Source organism: Pezoporus occidentalis, unplaced genomic scaffold, assembly GCF_034315485.1.
Source record: "Pezoporus occidentalis ecotype Australia unplaced genomic scaffold, CSIRO_AGI_Poc_V1 ctg3, whole genome shotgun sequence".
Taxonomy (NCBI): Eukaryota; Metazoa; Chordata; class Aves; order Psittaciformes; family Psittacidae; genus Pezoporus; species Pezoporus occidentalis.
In genome coordinates this window covers 9,291,750-9,312,212 of record NW_026914940.1, presented here as the reverse complement: position 1 = coordinate 9,312,212, position 20,463 = coordinate 9,291,750, and the positions used below count along the sequence as shown (strand labels likewise).

General features: G+C 46.8%; 1 long non-coding RNA gene across 2 annotated transcripts in view; it reads left to right on the top strand.

Moving 5' to 3' along the window:
* Positions 1-17,439: 17,439 nt before the first annotated feature.
* The window catches only part of LOC134167881 (uncharacterized), a 128,127-nt gene continuing 125,103 nt past the window's right edge, over positions 17,440-20,463 (top strand). For both annotated transcript variants that reach the window (XR_009966315.1, XR_009966316.1), the window contains exon 1: positions 17,440-17,568. This is a non-coding gene — a long non-coding RNA (uncharacterized LOC134167881). The remainder of the gene's footprint in view (positions 17,569-20,463) is intronic.

The following is a 20,463-nucleotide window of genomic DNA, read 5'->3' as shown; positions in this document are numbered from 1 at the left end:
TGAACAGGAAACTTGCAGTTATTTAATTTCTTACTTTCATCTTCTAATTGAGCACCAGTTCTGCTTGCCACTTTCCTACTGGAAGAACACACCAGGTCATGAATGTGATCCCAAATTGCCATCTAAAGGAGTATGATTTTATGGGATGATGCTTCATATTTATGATATTTCTTACTTTGTTGAAGGATTGCAAAGTACCTAAATAATGTAGTAAAAAACAAGTGCCTGTGGGTGCAGGGGTAAGAAACCTTTCCCAGTCATTAAACTGCTGCTACAATAAAGGGGAAAGTGGCTTCCACTTTCAGAGGAGAGGTTAGGATGTTCAGAAAATGGACATCCCACAGGGGTTTCTGGGCTGGATTCAGTTAGTAACGCATTGTACATGGATAGGAAAGTGTTCGGTTTTGCTGCTGTTCTGGAGCAATAAAGGAGATAAGCTCATAAAAGGAGCCTCTGAGCCTTGAAATAAAACACAGTAACTATTTACAGTGCTTGCCAAACAGCTGTACCAAAACAGTACTTGAAATACAAGGAGCATTTTAACTTCATCTCTCTGCTCCTGTACTTTCCCAGGAGATTTCAAGCTACTTGTCTTCCTGGAAAACATTAGGCAAAATATGGCATCAAAGGAAACAAGAAACAAGCCACCGCAGTGAAAATAAAATTGCCTTTATCACATGCCCTCACTATTTTAATTTAATAATATTGATTTTTATGCTTCCAGCTTCATTTTTTTCCTGTGTGTAAGTTCTGTCTTTCCAGCCAACTAATAATCTAAGTGACTTCAATGTATCAATACAAAATCTGCCGGGAGAGCATTGGGATGTCTAAAAGCACCTGTGCCTGCTTAATTCATCCCCCATCAGGGGCTGTGGAAATTCTGTGTCCCTTCCAGAGGAACAGATTGATGCCAGTGGAGGATGCTCTTGAAAATTTTATCACTGCCTGTAAAGAACTCCCTTTACTTGCCCCTGCTGTAACCACTCTAGCTCCTGTAGCACTTTGCAACCATTGCAGGCAGTTGAGAGATGACAAACATTTCATCAGAATTGTATTAAAAGGAGGATTTCAGGTAAGTGGAATTACTATAAACTGGAAGTAAGCCAGGCCACTTCAGTTAAAATCTGAATTTATTCAAAATGGAAGGTAGAGGTGGTTGTTTCACCTACAGAGATGAGCCATCTTTGAATACGCTAATGTTCTTGGGGTTTTTTGACTGATCTGTGTTAGAGTCATCTGCCAATGAATTACAAGAAAAATAAAATTGAAGCAGAGGGGTTTCTAATGCTTGGTAAGAGGCCCAGGATTTACTTCCTAGCTTACAGGTTTGATGTTTCCTTGTTTTAGAAGGATGACTGTGGGAGCTTCTGGAAAAGGCTCTGCTGACTGAAAACTAACCCCTGGTTTCCCCTTGAGGTTTCCATGCAGACAAAGCCTAAGCTCACCTCAGGGAAAAAAAAAAAAAAAAAACAAAACAATAAAAATCAAGAAATTAGACGGATGAGCTGCAGAAGTTGGTTTTACTTTCCAGTGCAAAATATTTGACATTTAGGAGCTTTTATGTACATTTGTGCCATTTACTCATCTCAGGCATAGCTGTAGAGTCAGTGAGGACAGGCAACAGCAAAGACATTATCCAAGATTCAGAATAACAGCTAGGAAGTCAAAGGGTATTTTCCTAATTCTGCCATTCACCTTCTAAAGAGATCATGAGCAGAGGGAGGGTGCAGGCGATTGGAGCATCTTGCTGGCGGCAGTTGCCTCAGTGGTGTGAGTAATGCATGTCGTAGAATCATAGAATCATTGAGGTTGGAAAAGACCTGTAAGATCAGTGAGTCCAACTAAACACTGTTGAGTCCACCATGAAATCATGTCCCTAATTGCCACATCTACATGTCCTTTAAATACCTCCAGGGATGGTGACTCAATCACTTACCTGGGCAGCCTGTTCTAATGCTTGACAATCTCTTTGGTGAAGACATTTTACCGAATATCCAATCGAAACCTCCTCTGGTGCAGCTTGAGACCATTTCCTCTTGTCCTATCGCTGTTACTTGGGAGAGAAGACTGACCCACACCTTATTACAACCTCCTTTCAGGTAGTTGTAAAGATCCATAAGGTTCCCCCTGAGCCTCCTTTTCTCCAGGCCAAACACCTGAGTTCCCTCAGCTGCTCCTCACAGGACTTATTCTCCATACCCTTCACCACCTTCATTGCCCTTCTCTGGCCCCACTCCAGCACCTCAATGTTTCTCTTGTAGTGAGGGGCCCAGAACTGAACACAGGATTTGAGGTGCAGCCTCATCAGTGCCCCATGCAGGGGATGATCACTGCCCTGCCCCTGCTGGCTATGCTATTTCTGATACAGGCTAGGATGCTGCTGGCCTTCTTGGCTGCCTGCATACAAGGTGGTCATGTTCAGCGGCATAAATCAGCACCCTCAGGTCCTTTTCCACCGAGCAGCTTTTCAGTCACTCTTCCCTAAGCCTGTAGCGTTACATGGGGTTGTTGTGACCCAAATGCAGGACCTGGCACTTTGCCTTATTGAATCTCATGCAATTGGACTTGGCCCATCCAGCCTGTCCAGATCCCTCTGTAGAGCTTTCCTACCCTCAAGCAGATCAATATTCCCACTCTACTTGGTGTTGTCTGTGAATTTACTGAGGGTACCCTTAATCCCCTTGTCCAGATCACTGATAAAGATATTAAACAGTACTGGCCCCAATAGTGAGCCCTGGAGAGCACCACTAGTAACTGGCTGCCAACTCCACTCACTACTTCTCTTTGGGCTTAGCTTTACTAAAGTCTAGGTAGACAACATCCGCAGGCTTTCCCTCATCCACTAAGCGGGTCACATTGTCATAGAAGGTGATCAGGTTAGTCAAGCAGGACCTGCCTTTCATAAACCCATGCTAACTGGGCCTTTATCACCTTGATGTTCTCCATGTGCTGCATGATGGCACTCAAGATGATCTGCTCCATAACCTTCCCTGGCACCAAGGTCAGACTAACAGGACTGTAATTCCCTGGATCCTCCTTCCAACCCTTCTTATCATGGGAGAGTTGCAGTTACTGTGCATCCAAGTGGGAACAGGACTGGGTGCGACACTGGGCAGGCACCACCTCTTCATTGCTTCTTGACTGTATGACAGGGTATTTTTTCCCATCTTTACAGACAAGCGTCTTGTCCTCAAGTGTGTCCAGATTCCACCTTCCTAGGAAATGAGATAAGTTAATTTTTCTGGGGAAAAAAAAAAAAGATGATTACCTTTGCTGCTGAATGATAGTGCACATGAAAGTCTTATTTGCCACTTACCAGAACTATTTAATATTTGTAGTTACTTAGCAAACCTTGTATCAAGCTGTGACCAATGCATGAGAGCCCGAGCTACACAACACATCTACATGGTTGTGCTTGAAGCCATGAGAGAGGAGGGAGAAGTCACTGACCAAGAGTGAAGCTGTGTGACTCTGGCTGACTTTGACGGCAAAGTATCTTATTCCCACAAGCACTGTTTCCAGTTTCCAGCTTGATATATGGAAGGATATATGGATATATGTGGAGCTATTCCTTGTTCTACACAAGTCTAGGAAGAAGCAGCTAAGTAGGTTAGTTCCTAACATTATTTATTAAGGAGATTGCATTTTGTTGCTAAATTCACCTTTCATTTAAGTCTCTCTACAGATCTTGCCACAGTTACCACTCATTGAATACATTTCCATTCAATGCAAGATCTTCTTTTCAACCATATGTAACTTCCATTTCAAGCTTCTATGTACCAGTTATGTGGAATTATTTTTTCCCTTGCCATGGTTTAAACCCAGCTGGTAACTCAGCACCATGCAGCCATTCTCTCACTCCCTTCTCCTTCCCCTCTCCAGGCGGGATGGGGAGGAGAATCTAAAGAATGTAAACCCCACGGGTTGAGATAAGAACAGTTTAATAACTAAAGTACAATATATTACTACTACTAATAATAATGACAAGGAAAATAATAAGGGGAGAGAATATAAAACTAAAATGGAAAAGGAAAAAAATACCAATAAACACAAGTGATGCAAAATCACCATCGGCTGACTGATACCCAGCCCGAATATGGAATACCCTGTTGGCTAGTTTGGGTCAGGTGTCCTGTCTTTGCTCCCTCCTGGCTTCTTGTGCCCCTCCTCACTGGCAGAACATGAGAGACTGAAAAGTCCTTGATCAGAGTAAGCATTACTGAGCAACAACTAAAACACTGGTGTGTTATCAGCTTTGTTCTCAGACTAAAGCCAAAACACAGACCTGCGGCAGCTACTAGGAAGGGAAAAAAAAAAAAAAAACTGTTACAGCTGAAACCAGGACATCCCTATAGGATCAAAAAGGGGGAAAAAAGTATAAATAAAGGATTAGGTACTATGAATGAAGAGGCTTTAAAATAGAAGCTGCAAAACTGGAGTAATCCGACTGGGTAACAAAGAGTTCTGAGCAGAGAAATTAACAGTGCTTGGAACTAATTAGCCCCATCAGCTTCCCTCATGCTAATTTATCCATGATGAAAGAGGACAGAAATAGCAGGAGGAAAATAATAAATTGAAAATCAGAGGAATTGTGCTTTATATACAACTACTATGTGTAGACAAAGCCCCCAAAATCCTGCAGGGTAATGTGTGAGCATGTGTGATGAAATGCAAAGCCTTGCTCCCGCATTCATGTCCCTTTGGACATCCTTCTGGATTGCTGCAGGTCGCTGTGCAGGTTGCACAGCAGCACGCCCATTTTCCAGCACATTTCTCTTCCAGGCGCCACACATGTTCAAGGGGCTGATCGTAGGGATGCAGCTGCTGGAGTGAGAGCTTCTTTCCACTCCTTTTTCTCCCATTAATCTGCTCCGTGACGACAGCAGAGCCAAACAAAGCCTCTCGATGCAGGTAGTTCCTATGATCTAGTGCCCGGCTGAGTATCTGACAAAGCCCTTTTTGGCTTGCGACCAAGGCTGTGATGTGCTACAGATGAATTACGGGAAAAGGGATCAACTCTGCAACTGTGTAGATACAGCAAATGTGAACTAAAGGTTTCCATGTTTCCTCATGGCATGAAAATATCCCTGCTGTCCCATTTCCTGCAGAGAAGTGGTGTTCACAATACTAGGTGGGCTCCTACCCCAGCACTGGACAGACCTCACATTGCTCAGCTTCCAAATGTATTCAGCCTGATTCATGTAGTTTACTTATTCAATTTGATATAGGCAATGCTGTTTCATTGCATTCTTCACCTTTCATTTGACTGCACTACAATCACCCCTTAAATAATTTGGGTTTATTCATGTCATATGTGTCCCAAGAAAGAAAACCTGCTTTGTAATAACTGCTACTAGAAAATAGTGCTTTTCGGTGTTGAAGTAAGTGTCTAAAACCAAGTAAAAATGTAGACAATATGGTGAGGCTTCTGGATCAGGCAGCAAAGATAAGCCTTCCACAGTTTTTTTACTGTTCCACCCTTTACTAATTTGCTTTTCGGTTATATGTTAAAATCAGGAATAGAGGAGTGACCTGAATCTAAATTAAAAAGTGACAAGGTATTTTGCAAGCATTATGCTATAATCCATGTTCCATAAACATAAACATTTCAGAGAGAAATCAAATGTGATCCATTAGTTTCTGAGGAACTTGAACAAAGATACTTCTGCCTTGGACTAGGCTGAGTTTTCAAGAGCAAACAGCTTTCAAGTATTCAACTTTTTATATTGAATAAATGCAATGGATAGGAGAGGAAAAAGGAGGTTTGTTTTTTTTTTTGGGGGGGGGGGTATTCTTTTTTATTTTTCATAGGCAGAGATTTTACAAAATACCCCATCAGACTCCAATAGTTCACCATGTACTGGCTGCAGACGTTGTGACTGCAATGGATTCAGAGAAGAAAAGCTGTATTATTTTGATAAATCATACTGTTTTATAATATTAATTTGATCTGCAAAATTCCTCTCATCTGGCATAAAGGAGATTTTTCTTTGAGCTCACATAAAATCTTATTATATGTTCTCACTATCGTTCATCATTATGGTAAAGAGTAAGATAATACTGTACAGTGCTTAGACTTCCACACTTGGAGGCAATGTAAAAGGCTATATGAATATCTTATGAAGTGATTGCAAAATAAAAGTGACATCAAAGTGATTCAACTATGTAATGTATTATTCCCTCCTCGTAAAATTGGATTCTTACTGAAGAACGCTTTCTTCGTTTTGCATTTATTTATTGAGAAAGAAAAGTCTCCTGCACTTAGGGAACAATGCAGCATTTTCCCACATTTTACAAGGGCAAAAGTACTCATCAGAATCTCTACTTTTAATCAAAGTTAAATTTTTGGTGCTTGGTTAAAGTGAATCTACCCCTTCCTCATTAATTTCATCGTGCTGCTTAAAACTGAGATGAGTGTGACACCCAAAACAGTGAACGCAAACTGCGAAAGCATTAACAGGGTTCCTGGGGCCAAAATAATCACCAGATGTTTATGGCCTGCTTAGCAGCTGAAGTGAAATGTCTGGGCAGTGAGGTGACTGCCATGGAGGTCTGTGCAGCTGCACCACATGGCCTGACCATGGGATCTCCTCCATCCCTCTAGCTCTTATTCAAACTCTCTTCTCTTGAAATCAGTGGCGGAATTCCCATTAATGTCATGCACTGCTGCTTGGGAATGCTACATGCCAGAAGACTGTAAGCTTAGTTGATGTATCCACAAGGCTCCTCTGTACATGTGGCTGTTGCTGGCTCTCAGGGAGCTTGCTTGGAGGAACAGTAAATCCCAGTGATGGCTTCTGGAACAGACAAACCACATTCACACAACCCAAAGCATCCATCCAGTATGAATGCACTTTGCTGGTTTAAATCTGTTTAAAACACTTTGAATAGAAATGTTTGTCCTGCCAGATATTATGACAATCTGGTATCCTGCCACAGCTGCTCTAAAGTCATCATAGACGAGGTGTGAAGAGGTGGATCCCTCACAGAGGAGAGCAGTGATACTGAACTAAATGGTCAGAGATGGAGGAGCACCCAAAACCATTAGAAGACAGTAATACATGGAGGAGAATAGGTAAAGACAGCAGATTATCTAAAGACCTAGACATGAAGCTAAATATGAGGAAGAAATTCTTTATGAGGGTGATAAAATACCGGCACAGGTTGTCCAGAGAGGTAGTGAATGCCCCATCCCTGGAGACATTCAAGGCCAGGCTGGATGAGGTTCTGGGCAACCTGATCTAGTTGAAGATGTCCCTGCTCATTGCCAGAGGTTGGACTAGATGAGCTTTGAAGGTTCCTTCCAACCCAAACTGTTCTATGATTCTATGAACATCAGTGTGCAGATCAGTGAGAACATTACTACGAATCATATTTATCCTGCTGGATGCTCCAGCCACACGTTTCCAATTTTGTGACTACGAGGACACCAGAACTTATTTATTCCCTAATTTAGTTGCTTCTGTGTATATTAGCTTTCAGTTTATACCCTCCTTTGTCTTGATATGCACTGGGAGCAAAATCTCAGCCTCCTCATGAAGCAGCACACAAACCACAAAACACTTATTGACTCCAGCAGGGCCAGGATTACAGCCTTAATTTTCCAATCTTTCTTTAATCTTCTCTTAATTAATTTAATTCTGATATCATTATCTAGATTGCCCCATTCATTTAGCATCACAGCACCTATCTGTTCATTCTCATTGGAAGGCTTTGGTAACTTTGCAAATGCTACTGCTCTATCTCCCATTCCTACCTTTTGATCTTTCTAACAGCCTTCCTTTAATGTCTGCTGAGCTCAGCCTTTTATCAGGCAAAGCACTCCACCCTCCCTGGTAGAGGGGGCACTGGTCTGATCAACGCAGGCATGAGGAGCTGAACTTCTACCCTTCTACCGTCTGCCTCTCAAGGTGATCCTGCTGGCCCATCCTGGCTCTCCAGTCAGTTTTAAAACCGGTTCAGCCAAAGCCAGTTTAATACTGAAGGGCAGACAGGATTCCATAAAGTTTTACAGCTCATTCCAGTTTTAACTCATTTCAGGAACTGAATGTCTCTGCTCGGGTGTTTTTCCCAGTAACTGCCTCAGGTGGACAGTACTGGTGTGGGTGGGGAAATGCAGTAATTCACAGTTCAGAGCAGGCAGTTTAGGTTGAAAAGTGTATATAATCCATACTGTGCTGTTGTTCTGTTTACTTTGGTTCAAGCTGAGGCCTTTTTTTTTCCCCCAGACACACAAAAATGCCATGCTGCTGCCATACAGTTAACCTTAATGGTACCACCAAAATGCAGATGGGCTGTCCCTCTCTTCTCTTTGGCCTCAGTGTGACTGCGGCTCCGCTGGTGCTAAGCAGGAATCTAACGAAGGAGACAGGCACTGAAGCCATGTCTGGGTGAGAGAAGCCTAAGCATGAGGTGCAGAGTGGCAGGACTTGCACCAGGACCACCCCACTGGCACCCAGTGCACCCCGTACCACTGGAATAAAAAAGCTTATTCTGGTATAAACTCTTCCTAGGTGAACAAATTTTATATTAGCAACTATGCCCATTGCTGTAACTCATTGGATTTCACTTGGTGTTCTACCTCTGTACTGAGTGGACCATAGTGAAAAAGCTGGCATGTTGGATATCCTCATGCCCTTCATCACCAGCTCACAGATGACTTTGGGTTAGAAGGAACCTCTGGAGATTGCCAGGTTCACCCACCTTGCTAAAGCAGGGCCACTTTCAGCAGGCTGCTCAGGGCCATCCCCTTTTTCACAATGACCATGGCTTCTGAATATCTCCAAGGATGGAGACTCTACAAACTCCTTAAGCAACCTGTGCCAGTGCCCAGTGATCAACATGCTTTGTAGGGTGGGTCTTGATCTTACATATGATTTCACACAGTGTATGGCAATTTTCAGAGGTGCTGAACAGGTCCAATTGCCTTAAACCATGGTTGGGGATGCTCATTGCTTTTAAAGATCAGGCAAAATAAACTGTTGTGGTTTTCCTCTCCTAAAGCAGTAATGATTCTGGATGAAAAGACAGCAGAGACAGGATAAATCTGGGGTGCAGACAGATACAAGTGCGCTCCCTGCCCTCTGCCACTGTTTTCTGGGTACCTTTAAACTGATGCTCTCAGGAAAGGCACATTTTCAGCAGCTCCCAGTGGATGCAAAGCTCAGCTGAAACTGAGCACAAATGCAAAATCCTGTCCTTTGGCCTTTCCTGGCACATTAAGGATTTTCTTTGACCTCTTTAAAACTTAACATCTCTGCCTCGTTTTCTCACTTCCATTCAGTTGTACCCATTGGGATCATGTGGCTAAAAGACAAACCATCCAAGCAGATCAGCGTGGCTTCGCTGTCAAGAGCTGAGAAAAAAACATAGCATTCCTAAGTCCTAAGGGCAGAGACTGGACACTGGCAGAAAGGCAAATAACAGCCGGCAGCATTTGTGCGGTGCTGGTTTTCAGGAGCAATAGTTTATGTATGTGATGGTTTTCATACAACGCATGATTTCTCTACCCATTGTTGCCGAGGTGCAGCTATGGAGCATGACAACAAAATAAGCTGCTCTGCGTAGCAATGGAAAAGTCTTTTCCCAGCACATCCTACTTATATGGGTGGCTAAAAATGGTGTGTTGATTTTAACGAAGATTGATAGTCAACATGAATATGCCATCTGCCTCGCTTTTCTGCTGGACGCGCAGCAGAGAGCCTGGAAAACCTTAAACAATGGGGTTGCCTGTTGATTTGTGGATTAAAAGCTGTCTGTGGAAGAGCATGCTGAGAAAATGTGCTGAGAGCTTCTGCTGAAGGGGCTAATTCATAGTCTAGTCAAGTAGCTTCATAACCATGCCTATCATGAAAATTCGCTATCAGCATAGCGTTTGAATCACAGATCAATGCACACTGATTTTGGCAAATCTAATTAGATTTGATGGGGAAGAATGTGTTTGCATTTTTTAGGCTCTGTAGTTCCCATCTCTTACGTGTAATTTCATTTTTGATTTGTTTAACAGCAATTAAGGGTTGTGAATCATGATACTGCAGAGATGTTAGCCATGGTTATCCCACTCATTTAGCCAACCCCATCTGTCACCCAATGCTCAGAATGGAGACTGGGAGCCAGGAGTCAATTTGTGCTCCCTGTATGGCCACAAGCAAGATATTTTACATATCTGCACCTCAGAACTTGGATATAGCATGTATATATGCATCTGAGGGGCATTATAAGACTTCATTGATCACTACTACTTCTAAATTGTTTCCATTTCTTCTGCTTCCACGGCCCAACACAAAATTAAATATCATCATTTGAGATGTGGAAGGGGCATAGACTTGTGGTTATCTACCTTTGTGAGTACTGTGGCTGCTCTGATTTCAAGGTTTGCCTGTAATACACAACTGCTTAAATCTCTTCTTGAAAGGATACAGCAACACAGATGTCCATCATGAGGTCAGGGCTTAACTGGGACAATCTCTGGGACTAAACCGGTGAGCTGGTGAGCAGCTTATGAGAGATGCCCACACCAGATACTTCTCCCTCCCTCCTCAGGTCTTTTCTCCAGTGGAGATTATTTAGTGGCTGTTAACCAGTTTGCCTATATTCATATTCCCATCCCAGGGGGATCCTGTGCCTTGCAGTGTAGGAGCAGCAGCAGCATGGCTATGAAATTGGCTTCTAAATCCCAGGCAGTGTTCTGTTCCAGTACACACACTTACCTCCAACTCCAGAGTTGGAAGAAAGTGTCCAGCACAGGTCACAGGCTGAGATGGCTCATTGAACCTGGGGTGAAACCACTCTCCAAGCAGTAAAGAGATAGATGCAAAAGAGGGTGCTGAACCAGGCCTCCCACTTCTTAGGGTGGTGCTGGGTTATTATGTGAAATGTGGGCGGTGGTGCCACCGTCTCCAGCTATGCTATAAAGAACACAGGTCTCCCAACTATCCTTGAGGAAGATCCCAGCCCTTCAGCCACAGACCAGCCTGCCTGAGCCTCCAGAGGACCCAGCCCCAGTGCCTGCCCTGCAGCTGTGCCCATGCTGGGACTGTGGGGCACTTCCATAGACTAACACTTTGGGAAGGTTAAACTTTGAACATGAGTGCAATGGACAGCCAAGCGGACTGGAGAGGAGAGGGACACCAGATCCAGTGTGGGTTTCACGTGCTGTCCCCCTATCCCAGCCTGGTGCTGGGAGAGCACTGTGTATCGCCCCCAAGCACAAGTCATGGCGTGGCTGCGTTTGTGCCTGTCGTGACACTTTATGGGCCACCAGTGTCACTCTCCCTTGAAAACCACTCACATGAATGCTGTATATTTGTTATAGATGGAGAGATTAGCACGAAGGCTAAAAAAAGAAAGTAAACAGAAAGGGAAGGACCCTGGGGATACTGCGGTGGTGTACGCCAGCTTGGCTGGTCCGACCTGTTTATAATGTCTAACACAAGCACAGGTGCCAAAGAATAACCGACAAGTTAAACAGTTTCCTCTCTGCGATTTGGCAACAGGATCTTTGTGTGAGGAGGGCAGGGCCCCTGCTGTTTTCCCAGGAGCAGGGAAGCAGACACAAGGCTCTCCTCTGGAGGCTGGTGGCATTTTACTGATGTTGGGACACACAGTGATGTGGGCACAGGGCTCTCATGGAGACCAGACCTACCACTCTTGCCTCTCATCTGAAGACATCTTCGAATCCTGGGTTTCTATCCCTGCGGTCAGTACCACCTTCTGCTTCCTCTCCCAGGCTTGTAACTTCTGTTGTGATCTTTCACCCTTCACACAAAACAACCAAACTTGGCTCCTTCTCCCCAAGGACACAGTCAGGTCCTTTCTCTGGGGTTTCCTTGGGAATCAGGCTGGGACCCGTATGGTGCTGCCTCCTTCTCTCTTGAATTCTCTCTCCTTTTGCTCACAAGGTTTGTTTTTTCTCTACTGATGCTAAACCTCCAGTTCACTGTTTTGTTGACACTCCCCTAAGCCCCAGCATGCTCTTCTCTGGATCTTCTTACCATCCTGTCAGTCCAACACAAATTTAGTAGCACAGCCATTTGGTTTCACTTTATTCCACTCCTTTCTTAAATCACATTCAAGCTACTTACATTAAATGATTTCCATAATCTGAAATGGAGTGTTTGCACCTCTCTGCCAAGTTCAGTCTTGCTGACACTCAGGAAGCCATCACTTTAAAATGTCATATTTCTTTTTTCCCAAACTTGGGAATATATGGAGCACCTGACTAACATGGTCTTAGGGCCATCAGTGACAACCCTGCCTGCGTGACAACCCTGTTGTTTCTGTGCTTCGTATCAACCCTGCATATCCCCTTTCTCTGCTCTGGAGTCACAGCTAAGCTACCCTAAATCAGAGCCTTAAGAAATCTCCCACACCTTGGGACATGCTCCCAGTTATTTGAAAACTTCTTCCCTACAGTCTTGAGGAGGAAGATGCATCATGCAGTTTTGGGGTCCTAGCAAAACTGAACCCAGCTTCATTAACATAGCTGTGTTACAAAACGGACCACCTCTGTTCCTTTTACCCACTTTCATTGTTCTCAATATAGCCATCAAGAGCAGTGCCAGCCTGGACACATTTGTGTATAATCTGCATGAAGAAATAAACAGGTAGAAATTATAATATTATATTGGAAAAAAAAATTACATCAATTCTGGGGAGTGGAACTGGCTACGATGATGGTGCAATCTGATCCCACAGCTCTGGATGGGGATATTTCTTATGCACCTGAGTAGCAACCTTGCTACTTTAACACGTTCTTCTCTCTTCTTCATTCACCATAAAGAGCACATAGAAGGCAGGGGAAGTCTTTCCAGTAGATTCAGAAAGTTATCAGTCTTTGCTTCTGCTCTGTTATTGCCCCCCACTCCTGGCTCTTGGAGTCAGGGGCTTTGTCCCCTCCAAGGGGGAGTCCCAGGTGAGTCACCGTCACCTAGAGATGGATCACTGTTTGAGGACAGGAATGCGTTTTCTTTAGATTAATATGAGTACTTACATTAAAAGACTGGGGAGTAGAAACAAATTATGATAAGCACCATTTCCTTATACCACTACTTTTCAGAGAATTAACTTGATATTGGTAAACACAGCAGGGAGGTATGCGCAAGGGCAAGGGGAAGAGCCGGTTATGTCAAATCATAACATCTGCTAAAGAATAAACAGGTGTACACTGGCTGAAAGAAAAGTTCCAAGATAATAGCCAAGAAGGTGAAGTGAGGACAAGACACCGATGCTCAACTGGGTGCCTTTGTCTGCAGGCAAATGTGAAATAATGGCTTCCGTGACCCAGCCCTTTCTTCTGAACATCTAAAATGGCTTAGGTTTTTGGACAGTTCTGGCATTAAACTGGAACAAGCTTAATCCCTGGCTACAATTACACATTTTCAGCTGCTTTTTCTGCTGTGCTTCTCCATGACCCATGTTTGGGGTGGTTTGCCTGAGCCTCTGCTGCACCCACCTGCCCTGGCTGAGGACACTTGAGTTTCCATCTGCCTGTGGTCACCCACCAGAGGCTGTCACCTCCACGCTGTGCTAACCCCAAGGAGCACGTCACAGCTCTCCTTGTTTCACCTGACTTGGCCAGCTCTGCCTGACAGGGATTAAGAAGCACTCATGTGATCCTGGCACCCGGCAAGGCTGGTGGGGCCATAGGCAGAGAAGCAATAGCAGAGCACCGGAGGGCAGAAGCCTTAAGCTGGCACAGCCTTGTTGCAGCCTGACCCCTGATCTTTGCCTCAGATGTTTTGCCCTCGAAAGAGCATGTTGCGTCATTTGGCCTTGACTTTGCCTTGTTTAACTTGCAGGGTGAACCTAGAGCAATGCAATAATGCAATTTGCCTGGGTAAGTGTGCTAATCTGTTACAGAGCAGATTATACTCAAGTGCTTTATTGACATGGACCGAGTACATCCACATTATATACTAGATGATTTTTAGAGTACAACCACTAGAAAAGCTGCAGGCCTGAGTGATACAAACACAAGACACGTTCTACATGCCTGGGGAAATAGGGTCTTTGTGTTGTATCTTTGTGGTCTGACTTCTCAGGCAGGCAAATGCTTTCACTCTCTTTTTCATGTTTTCCCTGGCTTTATCATGCTGGGAATTGTGCATGGAGATACCTGTGTCTCATCACGGCACTGCTGCTGGGGCTGGTAACACATATAGGCAAGTCTGCAGCTTTGGGAAAAGCAGTATTAATTTGAGCTCATGTGGAACAGCACGTTGATTCAGCGTGTGTTTTGCTGAGGAAGGAAAGGAGTTCTAGGGAGAGGGGAATGAAAACTCAACTTTCAGGGCTATTTGATGCATATTTCTCTCCTGCTCTGGCAGCCAGGAGCTGTGACAGAGCCATCAGGGCCCCATTTAAGGGCAATACCCATGCGAAGCCAGACTAATAGATTCATGCCACCACTTCTCCCAGACTGTGGAGGGGGAACCGGCTTGGAGAAAAAAGTGTGTCAGCTGCTCCAGCACTCAGGCTCTTTTCAGCTGCCAAAATGATCTCTTGGTCTCAGGAGTAGCTGTTAGATTTTGGTCTTTCTCCCAGGTTCACTGACCTCAGAAGGTCATTTATGTAGGACCTGGTCTCCAGCCAGCTGCAGGAGTACGGCCCAAAGCCATCTCCTCCACTCCTGCTGCAGCAGGTTGCTGAAGGGAATGGCACTAGGACCTTCAATCCACTTGATCGGAAGGGCTCTCCTCTCTCTTATGGTGAGCGTGCAAAGCCTCCTTTCCCAGCCCAGCATCGTATCCTGCTTGAACTGCAGGACCACAGAACTGCTGTTTGGATAAAGCCACATTTTATACCATAATCTTTACCTTTCACACTGGCATTTGCTTCTCCTGTGACAACCAAGTTGTTCTTACGGATCAGCTTTTTATTGCAATATTCAAAACATTGTAGTGGAGGTGGGCACACATTTACTTATTAAATGAGACAGCACTTGCCATCAACATGAAAATGTGGCTAAGCTGGATGTAGACTTGCTGAATGCAGACTTACTAGATATAGCCTTTTGCAGCAGCTCCTAACCGGGGCCCACAACCTTCGCTGGTTCTCATAGGTACTCTTGGCTTATGCCCACCCCAGGACAAACACACTGTGGCTCCCATATGACTGCCAGGGTGCTGGCACAGTGGGATTTTAGGTTCCTTCCTGTATAGAGCAAAACCAGTTCCGGGGAAAAACCACATGTGGCATCAAAGCTTCTGCTTTGCTTCAGTTCCAGCCTGGAATCAAGGAGACTGCATTTCAGTTTTATCTTAGTTTGTTAAAGATATATATATATATATATATATAAAAAGAGGAAATTAAAGCTTGTTTTGTCCACATACTGGACATCTGCTTTTGTTTTGCTGCTTCACCAGCTTGCAGCCTGGTCTGTTTCTGATGTTGTTTCTCACAGTACTTTGAGATGTGTGAAGCTACTTTCCCTACTTGTATTTAAGATGTCTGTATCCTTCTCTTGTCTGACTACTGAGAGACATCCATGACATTTCTGCACATCAACTTGGGGAGAACAGAAGAATGGGACCTAGTTTTGCAATCTGATTCTGGTCAGTGAGTGAACCCCTGGGGTTCAGGATGAATGGGACCGAAGGCATCTGTTAAGGTTGAAAACAGCAGCAGACAAGCGGTTGAGGTCTCCCCTGCTTCCGTTCTGCCTGTGCTGAAGCTGATCCCCTTCTTTTGTGGCATGTGACGGTCCGAGAGAGCCACCCTGGCCAGGACAGGGCCCCGCAGCCTCCCCATGCCGGCTGCCCCGCACCTATGGGGCTCCACTGCCACCCAATCAGGTTAGTTATCTGCATATATCTGTATAGATTTCAATTAAGTATTTGGGGGTGTGCTGGGTGCAGTGCAGGGTGGTGCGGGAAGAAGCACGGTACAGTGCAGGTCGGTGCAGTGCAGGAGTGTGGGACGGGTCAGTGCAGTGCTGTGTGGGCCGGTGCTGTGCTGTGAAGTGTGGGTTGGTGCGGTGCAGGAGGGCGGTGCGGGTCAGATCGGTGTGGTGCTGTGCAGTGCAGTGTGTATCAATGCGGTGCTGTGCGGACCGGTACTGTGCTGTGCGGTGCGGCTTGGTGCTATGCTGTGCAGGTTGGTGCTGTGCGGTCCTATGCTATTCTGTGCGGTGCAGATCGGTGCTGTGCTGTGTGGTGCAGGAGCACAGTGTCGGTGCGGTGCTGGGTGTGTCAGTGCTGTGGTGCGCGGGCTGGTGCTGTGCGTTGCAGGAGCTCGGTGTGGGTAGGGTCAGCGCTGTTCGGTGCGGGTCAGGTCGGGTCTGTGTAGTAGTGTGGGGCAGGTCAGTGCTGTGCAGGTCGGTGGTGTGCGGTGCTGTGCGGGTCGGTGCTGTGCTGTGTGGGTCAGTGCGGGTCGGTGCAGGTAGGTTCTGCGCGGGTCGGTGCTGCGCTGTGTGGGTCAGTGCAGGTCGGTGCTGTGCGGGTTGGTGCAGGTCGGTGCTGTGTGGGTCAGTGCTGTGCTGTGTGGGTCAGTGCGGGTCAGTGCAGGTCGGTGCTGTGCGGGTCGGTGCTGTGCTGTGTGGGTCAGTGCAGGTCGGTGCTGTGCGGGTCGGTGCTGTGCTGTGTGTGTCAGTGCGGGTCGGTGCTGTGCGGGTCGGTGCTGTGCTGTGTGGGTCAGTGCAGGTCGGTGCTGTGCGGGTCGGTGCTGTGCTGTGTGGGTCAGTGCGGGTCGGTGCTGTGCGGGTCGGTGCAGGTCGGTGCTGTGTGGGTCAGTGCTGTGCTGTGTGGGTCAGTGCAGGTCGGTGCTGTACTGTGTGGGTCAGTGCAGGTCGGTGCTGTGCGGGTCGGGGCTGTGCTGTGTGGGTCAGTGCGGGTCGGTGCTGTGCTGTGTGGGTCAGTGCGGGTCGGTGCTGTGCTGTGTGCGGGTCGGTGCTGTGCTGTGTGGGTCGGTGCAGGTCGGTGCTGTGCTGTGTGGGTCAGTGTGGGTCGGTGCTGTGCGGGTCGGTGTTGTGCTGTGTGGGTCGGTGCAGGTCGGTGCTGTGCGGGTCGGTGCTGTGCTGTGTGGGTCGGTGCAGGTCGGTGCTGTGCGGGTCGGGGCTGTGCTGTGTGGGTCAGTGCGGGTCGGTGCTGTGCTGTGTGGGTCAGTGCAGGTCGGTGCTGTGCGGGTCGGTGCTGTGCTGTGTGGGTCGGTGCAGGTCGGGGCTGTGCTGTGTGGGTCAGTGCGGGTCGGTGCTGTGCGGGTCGGTGTTGTGCTGTGTGGGTTGGTGCAGGTCTGTGCGGGTCGGTGCCGTGCTGTGTGGGTCAGTGCGGGTCGGTGCTGTGCGGGTCGGTGCAGGTCTGTGCGGGTCGGTGCCGTGCCGTGCTGTGCGGTGCTGTGCGGTGCTGTGCGGTATCGCGGGGCGGTCTCTAACGCGCTGCCCCGGGCTGCGGCCGCCGGCGGCGGGGGGCGGTGACGTCACAGAGCCGCTCGCCAGCACAACGTTCCATTGAGGCGAGCGCGTGCTCCGGCGAGCACATGGGCAGCGGGGCCCGCGGCCGCTCCGCGTCCCTGCGCGCTGCTCCGCGGCCCCGGCCCCGGCCCGCAGCTCCCCTTCCCTGGCAGGGCGGCGCGGTGAGTACCGGGGCTGCAGCCGCCGGCGGAGGTGGGGGGGGCGGTGTAGGGGGAGGTCGGTTACGTGGTGGTTGGGGGGTATTTGTTTATTTACCCCCTTTGCCTCTTTATTATTTATGTCTCCCGGTGGTCTTGCGGGTCGCGGCGGAGTTCACAGCTTAGGCGCGGGGGTTCGTGCGGGTGGGAGGTGGGGGGGGAAGGGAGAGAAAAGATTTAATTTCATCCCATCTCTGTATTTATTTATTTATTTTAAAAGCGCTGGGTCGACGGTGGGCTAAAAATAGCGATTGCCAGCCGAAATCCGTGCGGATGGGGAGGCGAAGGGCTTCGGGATGCCTTCCAGCGTAAAGAGATGGCCGCGGTGAGGGGCGGCGGTGTTAGGGGTCTTGCCGTGATCCGAAATGACACGGGGCAGTGTGACTTCCCCCCCCTCCGCCTGGACGTGGGGTCTGTGTGTTAATGGGTGTTCCCCCCCCCCCCTTGGCCTAGGGACAGACCGGTGTCGGGGGGGATGGTGTTTGTTTGTACCCGCTGCAACTGCGCGGAAAATGCGCGCTGCGCGCAGGCCGAGGCGCGGGGCTGCGTGCGGAGCCGGCCCGCAGCTGTCTGCTGCTGCCTGCGTGTGTATGCGGGGCGAGTGGAGCCCTTAATGTGCAGAGGCGAGCTGTTCCGCTCGGGCCGTCGTTGGTGTGGGCCTTGGGGTTCAGATCTGGGAAGCACGAGGGCCTGAAGAATGAAAAGCAAAGATTCCATGGAGGCTCCAAAGACCGTTTCTACAAAGGGATTTTTAGGCCATTTTTTCCTTAAAATGCTGGATTTTCCAGGTAGAACTTTAAAAGGCCACATTTTTATATATATATAAATAATGCTAGGATGTTTTTATTGACATTGCATGCTTTAGGACTTTGGTGTCCATCTATTAAACTGTTGGTTGTTGCATCTTAAAATACTGAGTGGAGAAAGCCCAGCGGAACCAATAACTGTATCTGAAAGATGCTGGAGGCCTTCAGTGAGACCTTTTTAATCCTGATCATGTTGACAAGTTTAGACATGTTTGCCTGTCCATGTATATGGTCAGACACAGTGAGTGGTGAACCCACACTAGTTCCTTTTTACTAAGATGTTTAAAACTAGACATTATTTAAGTTATTGATTTGGAACAAAAGAGCTTTTCTGGAGGTATATTGGAATATATTAACCATTGCTAAGTATGAAGTGCATAATATGTACAGGTTATGGTTCTCTGAAATGGGAGTATTTATTTCTTCATAGAGCAGAATTACAGCCTCACTAATGTCATTTTGTGCCAACTGGTCTGGTTTATTGTAAGAGCACTTATATATGTTGTAAAATATGAGGATATTAAAAAAATACCTAGCTCCGAAGCACTGACATCACTATAGGAAACAAGGATACAGTCTGATATTCAGTCATGTCTCATAAACATCCAGTTTCCTTTCTGTTGGGATTTTTTAAATGATTTCATAAATATGTATATTTTCCGAGCACGTGGACCAGTCAGATGCTCTTTTGTGCTGGGTGCTGCATATCCCTGATAAATGCCAGTTCACATCCCAGGGAGTTTCATGTGATCTTATACATACTTTGCATCATTTTAGAAATGCTCCTTTATTTATTTTTTTCCCTTCTCCCTTTTCTGTCTTTCATAGCATTAGGTCATGAGTTGGGCTTACAGCTAGGTTAGTGTTGTTATAATTCCTATTGATCTGAATGTGCCTTTGTGTATTTTAAGTTATATTAAGGCAATTAGTTGTACAGGTGCAGTTTGTCAGCCAGTGGGAATGCCTCTATACCTGGTAGGAATAAAATCCACTCTGCATCTGTACATCTGGCATTCCTGGGAGAGGGGCTGGCTGGTCTGGCTGCTGCCAGCTCTGCCTGGGCGATTTTGCATCCTCTGCATCTGCCCGCTGATGTCCACACGTCAAGCAGCTCTGCAGTAGTGAAAATAAGGAAGGGCTCGGGCCCACTGCCCTTGCAGGGCCCATCTGTTGCAGGAATGAATTGTGTGTTTGAATTAGTTTATAAAACGGGATATTGGCTCCCTGGGTGAACGTGCATGCTTGGAATGTAACTTTAGTGGGAGCTGATGGCTTTCAGAGGCGATGGTGAGTTGTCGCTGTGCTTGTGCAGCTCTGCAGTCGTGGTGTTCTCCCTCCGTGCCCCCGCCGAACCGAAGCGTGGGTTTTGGTTTGATTAAGGACTTAATCTGCTGATATTTGAGTTTATGCTTAATTCTTTGCCAGAGTCGAGCTGTATTGTCTTGTTTTTAACCAGAACGCTTTACAAAGAGGGTTTATGCTTCCTGGCTGCGTGTTTTTCGGTAACTTTTATGCGAAGAATTACTGTCAGGTGAAGCGACCGATAATGCCGATGCCATGGAGCAAGGCTAGGGATAAAAACCTCTGTATCTGTATACTTTTAACAGTGTATCTTGTGTTCATCTGTCACCTTTTAGCTGAACCTTTTAGTTTAGTGGGTTATTACTGTATCACTGTTTTCCTACAGGCCTCTCTCTTCAGGCTTTTTCTGTAATCATGCTGGTGCAGCTCTGCTAGGAATTGCAGTTTAGGGCTTTCAAGTATGACATCTTAATAAGAAAAAATACATTTCCCCCCCCCCCCCCCCCCCCCGGTGTATATCGATAATAGTGCTGACAGGCCATGGGAAGGGAAATGATGCTTTTTGTGACCTGGGTGGTGTTTCTGTTGCTTGCAGGAGTACGGAGGGTTTGTCTTTTGCTCCTGGTACATGGATTTAGTGAAAGCTGTGACAGGTACCCGTGGTGCAGTGCACTGCAGCTCAGAGCAGTGCACTGCAGCTGTGTATCCATCAGTTCAGCAATAAAATAGGTCCATCAGAGCCCCAGTGGAG